At 40.6% G+C, this 19,007-nt stretch overlaps 1 pseudogene; it reads left to right on the forward strand.

Moving 5' to 3' along the window:
• LOC132482910 (leucine-rich repeat-containing protein 37A3-like) overlaps positions 1-18,735 on the forward strand; it is a 36,962-nt pseudogene extending 18,227 nt beyond the window's left edge.
• Positions 18,736-19,007: the final 272 nt, after the last annotated feature.

Genomic DNA, 19,007 nt, shown 5'->3' on the forward strand with positions numbered 1-19,007 from the left:
GAGGTAGATGCAATTGAAAATGAGAAGTGAGGATAACAGAAAATGATTGTACTGTTCAGCACCAAGGTCATTAATTTGATGATGCAAATTTAAATTTCTTCCAAAAGAGCTCTTTGGAATTATCATCTATGGCAAGTAAGAAGCCAAAGTGGAAGTAATCACATGTTAAGTGTCTTCTTCAGTTTAGAAATTTTGTCTTTGGGTTTTATATCATGCATGTTTGGGCTTCTCCTTCAGAGACATGGGAACAGCACAAGTGTCACTTACCGCAATTGAAAGCATCCTCATGCTGACCCTTGAATTGGAAACACTGTAAGTTGATTTTTCTTACATGATTTTCACTCAGTTGTATTTTTAGGTTTGTTTGATTATCTTCTTAAGTCAGGTTTATTTATGTATAATTTTCATTTAACAAAATGCACTCTTTTTAAATATACAGTGTGATGTGTTTTGACAAACGTATAGTTCTGTAGCCACCACCACATTTGAGGTAAAGAAAACTTCTGCACTCCCAAAAGACCCCCCATGTCCCTCTGTAGTCAATGCATCCTCCTGTCACTACCAGCCTCTGGCAAGCACCAATCTGATTTTTGTCCGTATAATGTTGCCTTTTCCAGAATATTTGATAAGTGAAATCATGTGGTATGTAGCTTTTTGTTTTTGGCTTCTTTCACTTAGCCAGTCTCTTTGGAGATTCATCTGTTTTGTTGCACCTGTGAGTAGCTCATTCCTTTTGAGCGCTGAGCAGTATTCTAGTTGTGTGGATACACAGTTTGTTTACGCATTCATCGTTCGATGCACATTTGAGTTTCTTCTTGTTTTTTGGCTATTATGAACAAAGCCTCTGAAAACACTCACATGTGTGTGTGAACATATGTCTTGTGTGAGCATATGTTTTCATTTCTTTGGGGTAAAATACCTCAGGGTGGGATTGCTTCATCATATGCTAAGTGCCTATTGAACTTTTTAAGAAACTGCTGAACTGTTTTCTAAAGTGCCTGTGCCATGTTGCTTTCACACAAGCAGTCTATGAGAGTTGCAGATGACCTACATCTTCACCTGATGCTTATATTTGTTTTTTTAAAAAATTTTAGCCTTTCTTGTAGGTGTGTAGTTGAATCTCGTGGTTTTTGCCACATTTTGCATTTCTGTAAAAGCTGATGATGTTGAGTGTCTATTCATGTGCAAATATCCTTTTAAATGAAGTGTCTGTTCAAATCCATTTTTTAATTGGATATTTTTATTGAGATTTAAGAGTGCTTTAAATAAAAGGCAAATGGAAAAAGTCCTTGCTCTCAGATATGTGTTTAGTAAATATCTTCTCCCAGATTGTGACTTATCTTCATTATATTAAAATGTCTCTGAAATCTAGAAGTGTTAAATTTTTGATGAACCCTAATTTAACAATTTTTCTTAATTTTTCATATTAATTTAATTTATTTATTTGGTTGTGCTGGTCTTAGTTGCGGCAGATGGGCCCCTTAGTTGCGGCTCATGGGCTTCTTAGATCTGGCATGTGAACTCATAGTTGAGGCATGCATGTGGGACCTAGTTCCCTGACCAGGGATCGAACCCGGGCCCCCAGCATTGGGAACTCGGAGTCTTAACCACCAGGGAAGTCCCTTAGCAATTTTTCTTAGATGGTTCCTGCTTTTTTGCGTCTTAATCTAAGAAATCTTTCTCTGAGACCCCACTGTCTAACCCCAAATCACAAAGATTTTCTCCTACGTTTTCTTCCAGACGTTGTATAGCTACATTTAGGTCTATGATTCAGTTTGAGTTAATTTTCATATATGTTGTGAGGGAAGTGTCAAGTTTTATTTCTTTGCAGTTTAAAAAACTATTTCTGTAGGACCCTATTGTGACAGTTTATTACACAGCTTACTGCACCTTAAATTGTGCCTTCCCCCTTCCAATATGGCAAGCTAATAGAAACTGTCTGTTACGCCAAGGCTAGTTGAGGGGATTGCGTGAGATTAGTATGCGGAAACGGCACTGCATTTAGCAGTCTGTTCCAACCGTCTTTGTCAGGTCACCTGACAAATGACTGTCTTCACCGTGCCATCACGCATTGGTCACTGCTCTAGCCTCATCTTCCTCAGCGTCCCACAGCATCTGCCACAATTGCGATCCCTCTCTTGTCAGCTAGATGCCCTCCTCTCTGGATATTAAAAATTATTTCCCTGTGTAACGACGATACTGTTAATACACAGTATTGAAGAAATTAAATTCCTACACAATCATATTACCTAATAAAGTGTTGCTATTCAAATTTCCCCAGTTGTCTCTCTTATATAATATCATTTCTTTTAACAGCTTTTTGAGGTATAATTGACATGCAATAATCTGTGTTTACACACACACTTACATACACACCATGAGGACATCACGAAAATCAAAATGTCCATCACCTCAGAAAGTTTCTTAATGTCTCTTTGTAATTCTTCCTTCCCATCGTTCCTTGCACTTCCCAATCGCCATGCAACCATTGATCTGCTTTCTGTTTGCATTTTCTAGAATTTTATGTAAATGGAATCATACAGTGTATACTTTTTTCTAACTGGCTTCTAACCCAGCATGATTATTTTAATCTTCATCCATATTGTTGTATATATCAGTAATTCATTTCTGCTTATTGCTGAATAGCATTCCTTTATGTGGATGTACCACCATTTATGTATTGACCATTGATGGACATTTGAGTTGTTTGAGTCTTTGTCTATTACAGGTAAAGTTGCTATGAATATTTGTGTACAAGTCTTGTATGGATGTCTACTTCCATTTCTCCTGGGTAAATGCCTGCCTGTAGAATGGCTGCATCATTGGTAAGTGTATGTTTAAGTTTTTAAAAAAATACCTATTTTCCATAGTGGTTTGATCATTTTACATCTCTACCAGCAGTGTACGAGAGCTGCATTTTCTTCACGTTGCGGCCAACATTTGCTATGCTCAGTATTTTTAATTTTAGATAGTTTAATAGGTGTGTAGTTGTATCTCACTGTAGCATCCCTAATGATTAATCATGTCAAACATCTTTTCATATGCTTATTTTCCATCTGTATATCTTTGAATCTTTTAGCTATATTTTTCTGGAGTTTTGAGAGTTCTTTCTATATTCTGGAAATTAGTCCTTTATCCAATAGGTAAGTTGCTAGGTATTTTCTCCCATTCTGTGACTCATCTTTTCGTTCACTCAGGAATGTCTTTTGCAGGGCAGTAATTCTTAATTTCGATGGTGTCTAATTTATCTATTTTTTTCTTTTATGCATTATGCTTTTGGTGTTGTATCTAAGAAATCTTGCCAAACTCAAGGTCATAAAATTTTTCACCTGTTTTGTTCTAGACGTTTTATAGTTTTATGTTTTACATTTAGATCTTTGAACCAATTTGAGTTCACTTCTGTATATGGTTTAGATCAAGTTCATTTTTTTTTTCTTTTTGCACCTGGATATTCAGTTGTTCCAGCGTCATTTGTTGAAAAGACTATCATTTCTCCACTGAAATGCCTTTGAACCTGAAAGTCAGTTCTCCACATCTCTCTACTTCAGAACTTTGTATTCTGTTCCTTTGGTCTTTTTGTCTATCTTTACACTACTATCACAATGTCTTGAAGGTGTAGCTTCATAATCCTTGAAATCAGTTACTGTTAGTTCTTCAACTTTGTTCTTTCGCAAAGTTGTTTTAGTTATTCTAAATTTTATTTCCATATGAATTTTAGAATTGGCTTGTCAATGTCTATAGAAAAGCCTACTGGGGTTTTGATGTATAAATCGATTTGGGGAGAATTGATGTCTCAACAATATTGAATCTTCTGATCCATGAATACTTTATATCTCTCCATTTATTCAGGTCTTTCTTAATTTCCCCCGGCAACATTTTACAGTTTTCAGTGTGCAAGTCTTTTGTCAGATTTATTCTAAGTATTTTATATGTTGGATTCTTTTATAAGTAGCATTTTAAAACTTTGATCTCTGATTGTTTGTTGAGACAAATTCATCTTTTTGTATGTTGATCTTGTACCCTGCAAACTTGATAGACTCATTTATTAGTTCCAGTAGCATTTTCGTAGCTTCTGTCAGGTTTTCGACATAATCATGTTATCTGCAAATAAAGATAGTTTTACTTCTTCCTTTCCATTCTGAATGTGTCTTTTCTTTTTGTTGCCCTATTGCACTGGCTAGAACCTTCAGTGCCATGTCACATAGAAGCAATGAGAGCAGATATCCTTGCCTTGTTCCTGATCCTGGTGAGAAAGTACTTTGTCCTTCACCATTAAGTATGATGTTAGGTTTTTTGTAGAAGTCATTTATCAAGTTGAGGAAGTCTCCTTCCATTCCTAGTCTACTGAGGGCTGTTTTTTTTTCTTTAATCAGGAATGTATGTTAGATGTTTTCATTCTTTTCCTGCATCTATTGCAGTGATTATATGATTTTTCCCTTCTTTTCTTAATTTGTTTATTTATTTTTGGTTGAATTGGGTCTTCATTGTTGTATGTATCCAGTATTCTTAATCTTTTATGTAGATCCATATTCCAATCTGGTGTCATTTTCCTTCTGCTTAAAAATACTTCTTTTAACATTTCTTATTGTGAAAGTCTACCAGTAATGAATTCTTTCAGCTTCTGTTTGTCTGAGATAGTCTTTATTTTGCTTTTGTTTTGACAGATGTGGGTATAAAATTCTAGCTTGATAGAATTCAATTCACTACTTTAAAGATGTTATTCCACTGAGTTCTCGTTTACGATTTTTCAAGCACGAATTCTGCTGTCATTGTTATCTTTGTTCCTCTGTATGTAGTGTATAATTTTTTCCTCTGGCTCCTTTTAAATTCTTCTCTTTATTGCTGGTTTTGAGCAATTCGATTATTTTTTGTGCCTTGGTGTAGTTTTGTCCATGTTTCTTCTGCTGAAAGTTCATTGATCTTCTTGACTTTGAGGGTTTATAGTGTTTACCAATTTGGAAAAATTTTGGCTATTATTTCTTCAAATTTTTATATTTCTCCTCTCCTTCATGGACTCTAAGTACACATGTATTAGGCCACTTGAAGTTGTTGCACAAGTCACTGAGGCTCTATTCATTTTGTTGTTGTTTTGTTACTCCTTTTGTTTCATTTTGGATCGTTTCTGTTGCTATGCCTTAATGTTCACTGACCTTCTGCCGTGTCTAATTAGCCTTTAACCTCCTGCAATATCTTTTTCATTTAGACATTGTTTTTAATCTCTAGAAGCTCAATTTAGGTCTGTTTTACATTTTCCATGCCTACACTTAACATTTTCAGTGTTTAGTCTGGGTGTTTTAACATATGAAATACAGTTATAATAACTTTTCTTCATGTATAATAACCTTTTAAAAGTTCTTTTCTGCCAATTCTAACATCTGTATAGATTATGGGTTATTGTTGATTGATTGCCTTTTCTCCTCAGTATGGGTCATATTTTCCTACTTCTTTGCATGCTTGCATGCAATTTTTCATATGATCCCAGATATTGTGAGTTTTAGTTTATTGTGTGCTATGTATATTTATATTCCTGTAAAATGCCTGGGCTTTGTTTTGGGTGAAATTAGGTTACTCAAAACAATTGTATTCTTTTAGGTCTAGCTTTTAAGGTTCGTTGGGTAGGAGTCCAAGTAGCCTTTAGTCTGGAGCTCATTATTTGCAACTACTGAGACAAGTCCTTTCTGAGTATCATGAGGTTTTCCAGTCTGACTTGTAGGAACAGGTACTATTCCTACAACCCTGAGTGATATCCAGTTGTTCTTCTTATTAATCCTTTCATGTGGTTCTTTTCCTGGCATCAAGTTATTCCTCACACAAATGTATTGACCCATACTTTGTTGAATTCTCAAGAGATCCCTCTGCATATCTCCAGAGTTCTTTGTCTGTGCACTTCTTTTCTCTCTGATACTCTGCTTTGTGAACTCTAGTTACCTTGGTTTTCCCAGACCCTTATCTCCATTTTGTCTGTCAGGGAGCCCACTAGTCTCTGTCTGGACTTCTCTTCCCTGTACCATGACGTGGATACTCTCTCAGAGAAGTAAGGGCAATTATAGGGATCACTTCATTTATTTCCCATCTCCTCGGGAATCACTGAAATGTATTGCCTGAGGTTCAGTTTCTTGAAAACTGTTGTTTCATTATGTTCCATCTGATTTTTTTCTTGTTTCAGCTGGGAGGTTAAGTTGGCCCTTGTACTTCATCTTGGCCAGAAGCCAATAATATTCTTTAAGTCTGTTTTGTTTTGATACAGGATCCAATTAAAGATTAGGCATTGCATGTCATGTCTGTGTTTCCGTTAATCTAGAATTTTTCCCTACTATTTTTTTTGGTCTTTTAAGACATTGGCTTTTTTGAAGAGTCTAAGCCAGTTGTCTTGTAAATTGCCCCACAATCTGTATTTGTCTGTTTCCTCATTAGATTCAAAGTAAACATTTTGGGGAAGAATACTATATAGGTGATGTATTCTTCATACTTCATCACTTGAGGTGGCCCAGTGCTAAGTTTGATCACTTGGTTAAGGTGGTCTATTCCATATCTCTCCATTGTAAAGTTATTTTTCCCCTTGGTAATTGATAAATAATATGTGGGGTGATCCTTGGGATCAGTGAAGATCCTACTTTCAAACAACTCTTCACCCAACTGTGCATCAATGATAATCCTTGTCTGAATCGATTATTACATTGATAGTTGCAAAATAACACTTTCCTAATTCTATCCTTCCTTTTGCATTTATTAGCTGACATTATTCTATAAAGAAGAGCTCCCCCACTTTTCATTTGGAGTATCATTATGAACTCATGTGCTTTTTTTTCAATTAACTACGTTATACCTTATTATAATGATAATGTTATTCTTTGGAATGTTCCTTTTGTCCAGATTTGGTCAATGCGATCTCTGTTATTGTTTAGCCACATGATGCTTTTTTATTACTAGAATAATTTCTAATATATTACTCCTCACAAATAGGAACTGAGAAAGTGACTCCAGAATGTGCGGTCTTCTTCATACTCTTCTTAGAAGTCTGCCTTCTTCCTGTGTACTCTCAACCCAAAGTGAGGCTTTCGGGTTGGAAGGAGATACTTCTGAATTAAACTACAGTTCAGTGTCACCCAATTCTAATCGCTATTCCCTTTTTTCTAGGCATATCATACCTACTGCCATCCTAATCCTTCTGTTGGGCACCTCTCTCCTCCTCTATATTTATTTCCAACTGTCAAGGGCAGCAATTGGCCAACCGGCCCCTATCCAGTTCTATAGTCCATATGCCCCAAGAACTCCTTTTTGCACTGGTCTGTGGTGGCCTTGGCCTACCTCTTCTACCTACTCAGGTAACTCTTTTACCACGAATTTAATTACCTGTGCTTCCATTTATAGGATCTTACCCAGCCATAGGGCCTGCTGCCTCTGCCAATTTAAAAATACTATTGAGGTTGTCTGTGAGACAGTCAAGCTGCGTTGTGACAGTGAACGCCTGAGGGACGTCACACGTTGTGGTGAGTCTCAATTGCGGGATAATACATTTTTAATTTTTAATTTAATTTGTTATTTTTAATCAAGGATGATACATTTTAAAACTAATGATGTAATTACATTATTTTAATACATTCATTTAGAGTTCCAGCTCCCTAAATTTCTAAGAATTACCCCCTTGCTAAAAATCAGATTCTTGGTTACATTATTAAGCTAAGAAGAGCTCAGTTACATTATTAGCTTCATAATGTAACTGATCTGCATATGTAAAGGAACCAGAGAAAGGAATGGAAGGGGGAAGGGAATTCACATTAATGGCCACATATCCTATGCTGCCCTCTCTGCAAATGACAACTTATTCACATAGTACATCACAGTTTGTAAACTGATTTTATATACATTAGGTCTCAAGTACCCTTTGTCTTATAAGACAGGTGTAAATATATTTTTGTTTATTTGGTTTGTTTCTGCAATTTTATAAAGAGTGCAAGTGATGCTGTTTTATGTCCTATCTGGAGCCTGAGAGTTTCTGGTTCCATAACCAGAAGCTGCTACCAAGCCCTTCTAATGCATGGGAGAGCTAGTTATTTCTTTGACTGTCCAGCTCTGAACTTGCTCTGAATCGCAAGTTTTTCTATCCACAAAACACTCAGGGGCTTTCAACGATTTTTCTATATATTAGATTTATGAGCACTAACTTGATGACTTCCAAAATGTGCTTTCATGCCCAGGTAGCTTGAATACAGGTCTCTTTCAGTGATCTAGAGCACATCATAAATAATAACACTTTGCCACTTATATAAAGACAATATTGCTGATTTTTCAACACAGTTTTTTTTTTTTTCCTTTGTCCACCAAGCTGGTGGGATCTTAGTTCCCCCAGCAGGGATTGAACCCGGGCCACAGCAGGGAAAGTGCCGGGTCCTAACCACTAGACCACCTGGGAACTCCCCCAAACATTTTTTTTACTAATTATATTATTCCCTTCTCCCCCAGAAGTGGGCAGAAAAAGCATTTTTAATCTCCTTTTACAGGTGAGGAAAAACAAGATCAGCAGTGTTAAGTGCTATGACCCTAGGGCCCCGATCTCCTGTCCCCAGTTTGGGGCTCTCTGCTAGCCTCTGCTCCTCCTTTCTCATGACCCTTCCCTCCTCCTTTGACCCTCACCAAAAATACTTTTAATCCTTTTGGGAGACAAGCCCAGCTACACAATGGTACACATTACCTTCACACAGTCAGAAGATTTGGATGGTTCCCCAAGTAGAGCTGGAAATATTAGAAGTAAAATGAATTGAAAGCAAAGTAGCCATCTGACAGAAGTTGCTTTTTCCCGTCTACATTTTAGGGCCTCAAGTATTATTCCATCGATTTGTTGAACATTCCACATGGGCATACAATCTGGCAAATCTCTTAACTTATACCCGAGCTCCCTGCCCAAATTTTAGCAAAGAGCCAGGGCGGACATAGTGTTTTTTTCTGTATAGAGGCTTCTGTTATGGGGACTGGGATATATAGAAGCAGGGACTAAGCAAAGGACTCAGTGGGTAGTTGGAGAAGGACACGTCCAGATGACGACCTGTTAGCGGCGGTGGTTGTCGTGGAGATCTGTGATAGCAGCAAGAACACAAGCACACTGAAGAGGTGGAGAGAGGAAGCCTCACACTCCCGTGCCTTTGAGGCAGGACAGGATGGGGTATATGAATGTGAGGAGTCACAGTAGATCTGCAGAGAGTCCAGCTGATTAGGGGAATATTTGTCTTCCAGCCTTGGCTTTTCTTGAGTACTGGCCCCTGGGAACCAGTGGAGTAATCCTGAATATAGTTCCTATATTTCACGCTACAGAATTTTCTGAGTAGATAGCCCCTTTTTCAAGAGAGACCTTTCTCACATTTTGTTGTTGCCAGTCATAGGCTTAAGTGTGGGTTTCTTTTTCTCCTAAGTGGCACTCAAACTTTGACTGATTCCTAATTTCTTTGGCTGTGGACTGACAAAAGGCTGTCCCATCAGTCTTCAATGATCAAAAACAGTCCCTTCTCTTTTGACAGATGAAGAAACATCTATAGAGAATGCAGGAGGATCGTTGATGAAGGTGTTACAAGCCCAGAAGGAGAACAACAGCACCGAGCTGACTATTGAGTCAGAGAGGACGTCCTCAACTAACAGTGCTGTCAGCTTGTCAGGCTTCATGAATGAGCAGCTGGACTTTAATAATAAAAGTGATATTATCAGTACACTAAATTACATACTGCCTTATATCTCAGAGGGAAATCTAGGAGATGTGGAATCAACATTATTACCATTCATTCAACTTCTTTTTTCAAATACACAAGATGGACATATGCCGCTGGGCCTTTTGAAAAACAATACAAGGAGCCCTTCTGTTAAACCTGTACCCAACAATTCAACTAAAAAAAACAAATTGAGGGAACTCCTTTTTGTGGAAAATTTGTTAGATGCAGAAACTCAAGAAAAAATTGATGAGGTTAAAAAGGAAGAAAAACCTGCCACGTGTACGCGTTCCAACCTTTTAAGTGCCATGTTTACACGCTACATCTTTCAAAAGAAATTAGAAACTGCCCAACCACAGAAAGACAGCCTAGCAAAGATTGAGAGTACAGAGGAAAAGCTGGTGAGAGTGAACAAGGTCCTCAAGGGGCATACAGAAAATGCACCTCAAAGCAGTGGGAGATGAGAGCGTCAGGAGGAAACAGAATGCCCAGCCATCTGTGGCGAACACTGCCAAAGAATGAAAGCTCAGGAGGCCATCCCCAAGAAAGCTGAAACAGCTCCTCACGGTGCAGAGGCCCAGGAAGCTGGTGGGAAAGTCCTCCGATGCAGAGTCTTCATTCATAAAGGAACACAAGGCCGCAGGCTCCTCTCCCCTCAAACCGTACTTCAAGGGCAGGCCTTGTGCCTCCATCCCGCCAAAATCCCCATCTGAGGTTAAAAGCAAATCAAAAGACTTATCCAACGCTATTCATGTTTTCGAAGATGCAAAGGCAAGAGTTAGAAATATTAAGGACTTCGAGTTAATCTCACATTCTGGAAAAAAAAATACATCTTCCATAAAATTAGGTCTCATCGGGTCCACAGAAAACCCAAAGTTAAAAAGCATCGAGGGGCTTCCCTGGTGGCACAGTGGTTGGGAGTCCGCCTGCCGATGCAGGAGACACGGGTTCGTGTCCTGGTCCGGGAAGATCCCACATGCCGTGGAGCGGCTGGGCCCGTGAGCCATGGCCGCTGAGCCTGTGCGTCCGGAGCCTGTGCTCCGCAACGGGAGAGGCCACAACGGTGAGAGGCCTGTGTACCGCAAAAAGAAACAAAAAGAAAAAAGAAAAAAGGGAGTCGAAAGTTCAGAAAGAAAAGTTCACTTGATAGAGTGATGCTTGCAAGCCCTCCGTTCTCTGTCGTGAGGAGTCTCATAAATTCCCCTCCACGAGAGGCTGTTTCATCTTCAGGAGAAGTGACTTCTCAGGAAAATCCTTTTCCAGAATTATTTTCTCTTTCAGACCCTTCTGCAGAAAACACTACTTCAGAAAACAATACTGCACAAAATGTTTCTGAAGCAATTAGTTCTACAGGAAACGCTACTCTGCCAGGAGGAACCGGCCCTGGAAACACTAGCCATAGGAACGTCTCCACTGCACATTCTACTGTCGCTGCAGACAACAGTATGCCAGCTGTTCAACACAGCAACAAAACACAATGGGAGCACCACAACATGGTCACTGAATTATCCTCTAAGCCCACAGGCTTCACTTTCCCAGGGCTCGCATCCCCGGGTGATCAAGTTGAAACTCAGCTAAACCAGCAGCTCTGGTCCCTCATCCCCAACAATGACGTGCAAAGGCTCATTTCTCATGTTATCCAGACTTTGAAAATAGACTGCTCGGACACCCACGTGCAGCTGGCCTGTGCCAACCTCATCTCTAGAACAGGCCTCCTGATGAAGCTTCTCAGCAAGCAGCAAGAAGTAAATGTGTCCAAAGCGGAATGGGATATGGACCAGTGGAAAGCTGACAACTCTATCAGTGAGAGCACAGAAGCCCAGAGTGAGCAGAAAGAGCAGGAGTCAAGTGAGGTGAGGATAACCCCTGACACGTGGGACTTGGACTTTTACTCAGTTTAGGACATGCCATTAACGTGCCCAAGCGGGAATACCACGGGCTCCTAGTCAGTATCTTATCTTCAGCCATGAAACGGGCTAAGACAGTGATCTCCAACTTTGCTCATTGAGAGAGTGTGTCACTATTCCTAGGGTAGACGCGAAAAGGACATAACACAAGATAAATAAATTGTAGATAAATTGTAGAAGAAAATGCTAATGATAAGACTAATAACATTAAATTTGGCTTGTTCTTATAGAAGCTACTCGCCTGGAAGGATTGGGTTTCATAGTAGTTTAAGAATAGTTAGCTATCGTTTAGAATAGGATGAAGAATCGTAAGTTTTCATCCCTTCTATCTCCTTGTTTTTAAAAATTGTGATATATTTCTTTAGCTCACAAAAGAAGTTCCAGGTTATGACTATAACAACAAACTCATCTTGGCAGTATCTGTACCTGTAGTAGTGACGATTTGTGTTAGAATTCTCTGTCTCATTGAGGTAAGGACAATAATTAATTCAGATTCAGAACCCAGAAACTGAGAATCAAATCCACCTTTCCACCTGCTACTACTTGATTCTTCCCTATAGCCATGAGGACTGACATACACTTTGTTCTTTTAATGAAAAGTATATTCCCAGGATGTTTTTTTGTGTGTGTGTGTTTTTTTTTTTTTTTTTTTTTTTTTTTGGCTGCGTTGGGTCTCCATTGCGGTGCATGGGCTTCTTACTGAGGTGGCGTCTCTTGTTGTGGAGTACGGGCTGTAGCTGCACGGGCTCAGGAGTTGTGGCACACTGACTTAGTTGCTCCGCAGCATGTGGGACCTCCCCAGGCCAGGGATCGAACCTGTGTGCCCTGTGCTGGCAGGTGGATCCTTAACCATTGCACCACCAGGGAAGTCCCCACAGGATTTTTAAAAGGAACTTCACTCCCAGGAGATCCCTATGGAATTGGATCCATGATAACAAGCTATTGGACTATTTTGACAAGTGAAGTTTATAAGAAGGCCAGAGTTGACATGATAGTAAATTTTCTTCAACTCAAGAAAGTATGCTGATTTGAGGTACTCACCAGTCACTCTCATTCTACTGTTGATTTCTTTCCTTCTTGGCTGAAGTGATGAGAGATATAGGATCTCCATACTCAAGGAGCTATCAGTCACCCTGGGAGGGCTAAAAGGACATGCCTAAAAGACAAAAGTGTGATCTCGTCAATTCCTCAGGTTTACTTAGCAGCTTTCTTCTCCGGTGTATTAGGAATTGTGTAGATAGGTTCCATTAAAACACTGCAAGTAAAATCTTGCAGCAGGCTACCCTCAAATATTTATAGTAGCCTATTCCTGGAGCTAGCCTGTTTACCTTTTGTTCAGTTACATAGTGGTTTATTACTTTTCCAGCAGGCAGTTGCTAACATTAAAAGAGTGATTTTAATAGGCTGACAGTCTTGATTCTACCCTACCACTCCACATTACTTTAGTTATCTTTTCTCCTGTAATGGCAGCCCTCCATTCCAGCCAAAGCAGCTCCTCACTATACGCTAGTTACACCATACCCATTCCTACTTTTGTCTGTGCCTTTGTCCATCGAAAATTCCTTTATTTTGCTTTGCCTGTGGAACTCCTATGAATCTCTGAAAAGCCAACTCAAGTTCAGATATCTTTCTCTGTAAAGCCTTCCCTGAATACCCCAGCCCTCCTGATCCTAGTCCTGTGAGGTTTGTCACCATTTCTGAGGGGCCATAGCAAAGCAGTCCCCTCCCCTCAGAACTCACAAAAGTGGTAAGCAGTTTTTTGAAAGGCAGCCCCCCAGGAGAGAACCACCAAGGTCAGCACATCATGGAGCTGAGCAGAGATGTGTAAGGACCAATGGCTTCCTGGCCTATCACACTTGAATCAAACCTGACATGATGTACTAACTTCTAAAGAGAAATGTGTCTATCTGCAGGAGGGTTGGTCACTAGTGAAAGCATAGAAAAGGTGAGGAGAGACCAACATGGGCAGTGCCCATCCTCACATTGCCCAAGAGTAGAGATGGCACCTTAGGCAGCATAACTGCAGAGTCAGGCCCACTAGCCAGGCTGCCTGTTGAGGAGATGGATGGATCCAGTTACCTCAGGCCTTCCCATTAAATTCTGGACTCGGCTGATTCCTTTTCTAATTCTGTTGTCACCAAGTAGCCTTCGATTCTGTGATTGTGCTTCAGTGTGCCACGGAGGCCTGTCCCCACAGAAGGTAATTCTCTGCTTGTGTAGACACAGATGCCCTGTGTGTAGAACAGATGTATTTCTCATTGTCAAGTAATAATTTGGCATTCTGATGTTTGATCAATCCTGTGATATTGCTCAAGTGAGACTGCCACAACAGGAAGACGTGAGTTCTCGCTTGGTGAGGAAGAGTATGATTTCTGAGCCTAGGAGGCTGGGGACTAGCTTGCTAGTCATTGGCCATTGCCCAGACTGTACCCTCTACATCTCAGGTGGCATATGGCCTTTGGCATTTTTAGAATTTCTGTAAAGTCCCCTTTTTATTGTTTTTAACTTCTTGCATTTGTTTTGTTTTGTTTTGTTTTGTTTGGGCCTGTGTGATCTTAGTTCCCCAAGTAGGGATTGGACCTGTACCCTCGGCAGTGAAAGCGAGGAGTCCTAACCGTTATTTCCTCTCCCCACATATACGATAAGCTTTTGGAGGACAGGGGCCACGCAGTGTCCTTCCTATGGTAGACAATAATGGTGTTCAACGGAAGAGAGATGCGGCGTTATGTCAATTCCACAGTGAGGAATAATTCAACCGAATATTTATTTGAAGTAGGATAGAGTCCAGCAATAGACCCCTGTGTTCTTAAGACTTTTGAAATGTCATGTTTTACTATTGCAGTCAGCGGCAGAAAATGAATAAATGGTGATAGAATAGCTGCCTAAGTATTTGGGGGGTAAATAGCAGATCCCCATGTTTTATCTTAAATAAACATATATCCATAAATGTGAAAAAAGACCACATAAAGGTATTAGAAGAAAATAAAAGCAATATTTCTATAATCTTCTGGTGGGAAAGAGCCTTCAGAGCCTGATGACACAAGCAGAACCTTTGATATATTCCACCATCTTGTCTGTGACACCAGCTTAGCACTGATTCATGCCAAGCGTAAGATGAAGAGTTTTCCATATATTGTCTGATTTAAAGCCCACAGTCCTGTGAGGATGATATTACTATCCCTCCCTCATAGATGAAGGAGATCAGTGTAAGGCCCCAGCGGCCAAACCCAAAGCAGAAGGCAGTTTCACCCGACTGCAAAGCTGGTGCTCCCTACTCCACTCTTTTGTCTTGTCTCCTTAGAGACAAAAACACTGGAAATATTCGAAACACTGAAATTCAATGAAAGCCAGTATTTCTTTACCATAAAGAGTTTTTGTTTGTTTGTTTCGAAGTGGTGGGGTTTGGCCATGCTGTGCAGCTTGCAGGATCTTAGTCCCTTGACAAGGGATTGAACCTCGGGCCACAGCAGTGAAAGAGCCACGCCCTAACCAGTGGACCACCAGGGAACTCCCAAGAGTTTTATAAGTCAACAAGAAGCAGACAAACAGTCCAGGGGAAAAGGGGGCAAGGGCTGTGAAGAGTAGGAGGTGTGTTGACAGTCTGCCACCATATCTGCCTGTCGTCTCCTCATGGCTCATGTGGGGTGGGTTTTGTTAGCCAGGCCTTTGTCACCTCGTGACGTAAAAATCATCTCTAATATTTTCTTCAAGTACTTTTATAATCTGTCCAGAATTTGTTGTATTTGTTTGTTCGTGTGGTTGAGGTAGGGGATCTAACTTTTTCCCCCTACATGAAGATCTGATTCTTTTCAAATCTTTCACTGAATGGTTTATTCTTTCTTCCCTGGTCTAATATGCTATCTTCATCTGGATGCTGTTCTGTGATCCAGTTATCTTGTCCTGTACCAGTACTGATATCACACTGCTTAATTCCAGTTGCTCTATAACATATTTTATATCTGGTAGGGCAAGGTCCTACTCTTTGACCTTCTTTTGCATACATTTCATAACTATTCTTACATATATTCTCTACCAAATGTCAGCTGGCCAGGTTTTATTTAAAAATTATTTTGGCTATAAAATGGATTGCATTGAATTTTTAGTTTCATTTGAAGAGAATTGACCTCTTTACAACATTCTAGGAGGATGGTATCTCATGCCATGTAAGTACTTCTTAACGTCCTTCAAAAAAGTTTTAATATTTTCATCACATAGGTCTTACAAATTTGTGGCTAAATTTATTCCTAGGTGCTTTATGCATTTTTATTGATATAGTGAACGGGAGGTTCCTTCTGTTTTTTAGTTAGTTAGTTGTGTTCTATGGGAAAGCTATTGAGGCTAATATGTTGATCTCTTGATTTTGTATGGAGCCATCTTACTCATGTTACTTCCAATAAAATTTCAGTTGATTCTTTTGGTCTTTTTGGGTCCCTTGTTTCATATGCAGATATGTTTGTCTCTTCTTTCCAATACTTCGTTTTTCTTTTCGTACTGATTAAGACCTCCTCCACAGTGCTCAATAGTAGCAGTAATGATTGGGCATCCTACTCTTGTTCTTGACTTTAGAACAATGCTTAGGTTTCTGCCAGATACTTTTATTTTCTTTTCCTACTTCTGAGAGTTTTTATTAGGAATTATCTGTTGAACCTTATCTAAAACAGTCAATAAAATATATCGCCAGCTGCATGCAAGACCCTAAGTTAGGTACTGTGGAAGAGTCAAAGGATTCTTAAACAGGGTAGAATTCCTTTCCTTGAAAGAGTTATCATCTTACTGGATAGATAAGATTTAAAGTCAAAAGGAATGAATAAGGATTTGGAAATAGTTGTAATGGATAATCATGATCCTGTTTTCTTTCAAAGCAGATTTCTTCTCCTAGAATTTCAAAAGAGGAAGATAGAAAAAGAAGCAGAAGGTAAATATTGGTCTTTGAAAGCAGAAATTTACAACTAGAGGAGAACTTAGAACTCATCTATTTCAGTTTCCTCAGCAAAGGCAGGAAGAACGCTTGATTACCCTAATGGTTTACCCTAGTTTATTTCTCAGCAGAATTAGCTCTGCAGCCCAAGCTGAGTTAGAACAGGACTGGCACACATTCATCTGCTCTCACTAGTCCTTTAAGGAAAGAGGGTGGACGGGGAGAGGTTTTGGTTGTACCTGTTCCTGCTGGGCGGATGCCTGGCTCCCAGGCATCAGGCCAGGCCAGAGGCCTTCTAGGAGGCTCTGGGGTAGGGAGGGCCACATGGTTGTGGATTTAGGGGCTGGCCTCACTCAAAGCTGACGAAAGGTAGAACATATGAGTCCCTTCTGGAAAGTGGCAAGAAAACTTCCCTTCTCATCCTACTGTTTTTCAGGCCCCTACTCTCTATTCCCTTTATCCAAACCTCATAGAATTTTAACCGGGAGAAACTTTAGACAGTAGTTTGTCTCTTCCTTTTGTAATAAGGAACTGGAGAAAGAGAAAGGGAAACTATCTTGCCCCATGGTCATACTGCTAGTGATTACCAAGAAGAAGATGGTCCCTTTCCACTGAGGACTTCTCCACTGATCACACACTGTGCTTGGGCTGTGAGCTACGTTTTAGGTCACAGTTGAGTAGACACATACTATATGGACATAAGTAGTTTCTGAAACAAACTTATTGTGCACTGTGATTTTTTTCTCTTCTATTTGTATTCAAAAAGAGTATTTTGTGCTTCCCTGCTGGTCGTGGCCTTTAAACGGATTCCACAATTCACTGACACCTGAGTGACAGCCTGCAGAGTGAAAGTCAGAGAGCTATAGATGACTTTGCTCGTTGGGTTCAGGTGTTTACTTGGTGTGATTCAACGTATAGGATAGAGCAGCCAGGAAAATAAAATCACCTTCTCCCCACACCCACACCCGCAGCAAATGCTGCATGTGCGACTAAGTCCGAAGCGGACCGGTGTGAAGCGCGTCTAAGGGAGTAACGAGTTTCTGCCCAGTGCCGTTGTGCAAGTGTTTTCACTGCACGAGGGCAGTTGGCCAAGGGCAAAGAAAGGTGAACGGGGCTGAAAATCCTGCCTATGCTCCATGCTAAGCCACATACAAATGTCTCTCCAGAGACACTTGGGGTCCATTTTGGACAGACACAGAGAACTTCTGGAAGGCCAGCATGCATGCAATGATTTTCATGATCCCGGGTCTGTGGTGATTTTGCTCATTGTGATTATGGACTGAGGTCCCCATTTAGTCCTAATGAAAGCAGAGATAACACATTGTGAGAGAGATGAAAAGTGACATGCAGCACTAACAGTGTGTGTTTTCCTCCAAGGGGCTTTTTTGGATTTCTGCTGCGTAAGAGAAGCTCAGGGGAAAGTGAGAGTCAGCTAGATGTGAGGAGGATAAAGTACTGTGGCCAGAGAAAGCAGGGGAGATGCAGAATTAATATTTCCCTTTCTGTGTTCTAGGAGGGCTTTTTCGGGAGAAGGCGGCCACTTTGGCTTAGGGGTATGTATAGGCCTCTCAGCGCCACACGCAAGGAACACATGACCCAAAAGCTACACGACAGGGAGTCTTCTGCTGAGGATGAGATATTTCTGCATCCCAGCAGGAGGCCCAAACTCGTCATCCAGAGCTCACTGAGGAGGCTGAATCTTTACTTCATCAAGAGGCCCCTGCTCAGCATCCACAGACCCCTGAGGACGTTGAATGTTTTTCACCCCAGGCAGAGGCCCAGGCTCAGCATGCAGAGCCCACTGTGGAGGTAGAACCACCTCCACTTCCGCAGGAGGCTCCATCTCAGCCTTCAGAGGCCCCTGAGGAACTAGAAACTTCAAGTCCTCAGGAGGCCCTCGCCCGGCCTTTGGAGACACTTAAGGAGGTTGTAGTTTGACCATGTGTTCATCATGGGGTAAATGAAGCTCAGCAGTCACACTTGTACAAGGTCACTGTTAAATCTCTGGCTCTGGCACTTCCCATAAATCCACAGGTCACTAAAGAGGTTGAACCTTCTCCAGTCCAGCAGAAGACCCCACCTCAGCCTCCAGAGCTCCTTAAGGAAGTTGTAGCTCAGTCTCCATTGTATCCCGAGGTGACAGTTCCAGCACAGAGCAGGATCATGCTGAGCATCCAACATCCCCCAGGATCAAGAGCAGTGGTTCTCAACCAGGGTGAGTTTGCACACAGGTGACACTTGGTAGTGTCTGGCGACAGTTTTGCTTGTCAGAACTGTATACGCTACTGGCATCTAGTGGACAGAGACCAGAGATGCTACTAAACATCCAACAGTGTACAGGGGAGCCTCCCACAGCAAAGAATTATCCAGCCCAAACTGTCAATAGTGCTGCCTAGCTAGAGAAATAAAGATCACTTAACACAAGTATTTAATGAGCATTTAGTATTTTGTATCTAATGCACCACATATATAATCATGAAAGTATAA

Source organism: Mesoplodon densirostris, unplaced genomic scaffold (assembly GCF_025265405.1).
Source record: "Mesoplodon densirostris isolate mMesDen1 unplaced genomic scaffold, mMesDen1 primary haplotype scaffold_109, whole genome shotgun sequence".
Classification (NCBI taxonomy): Eukaryota; Metazoa; Chordata; class Mammalia; order Artiodactyla; family Ziphiidae; genus Mesoplodon; species Mesoplodon densirostris.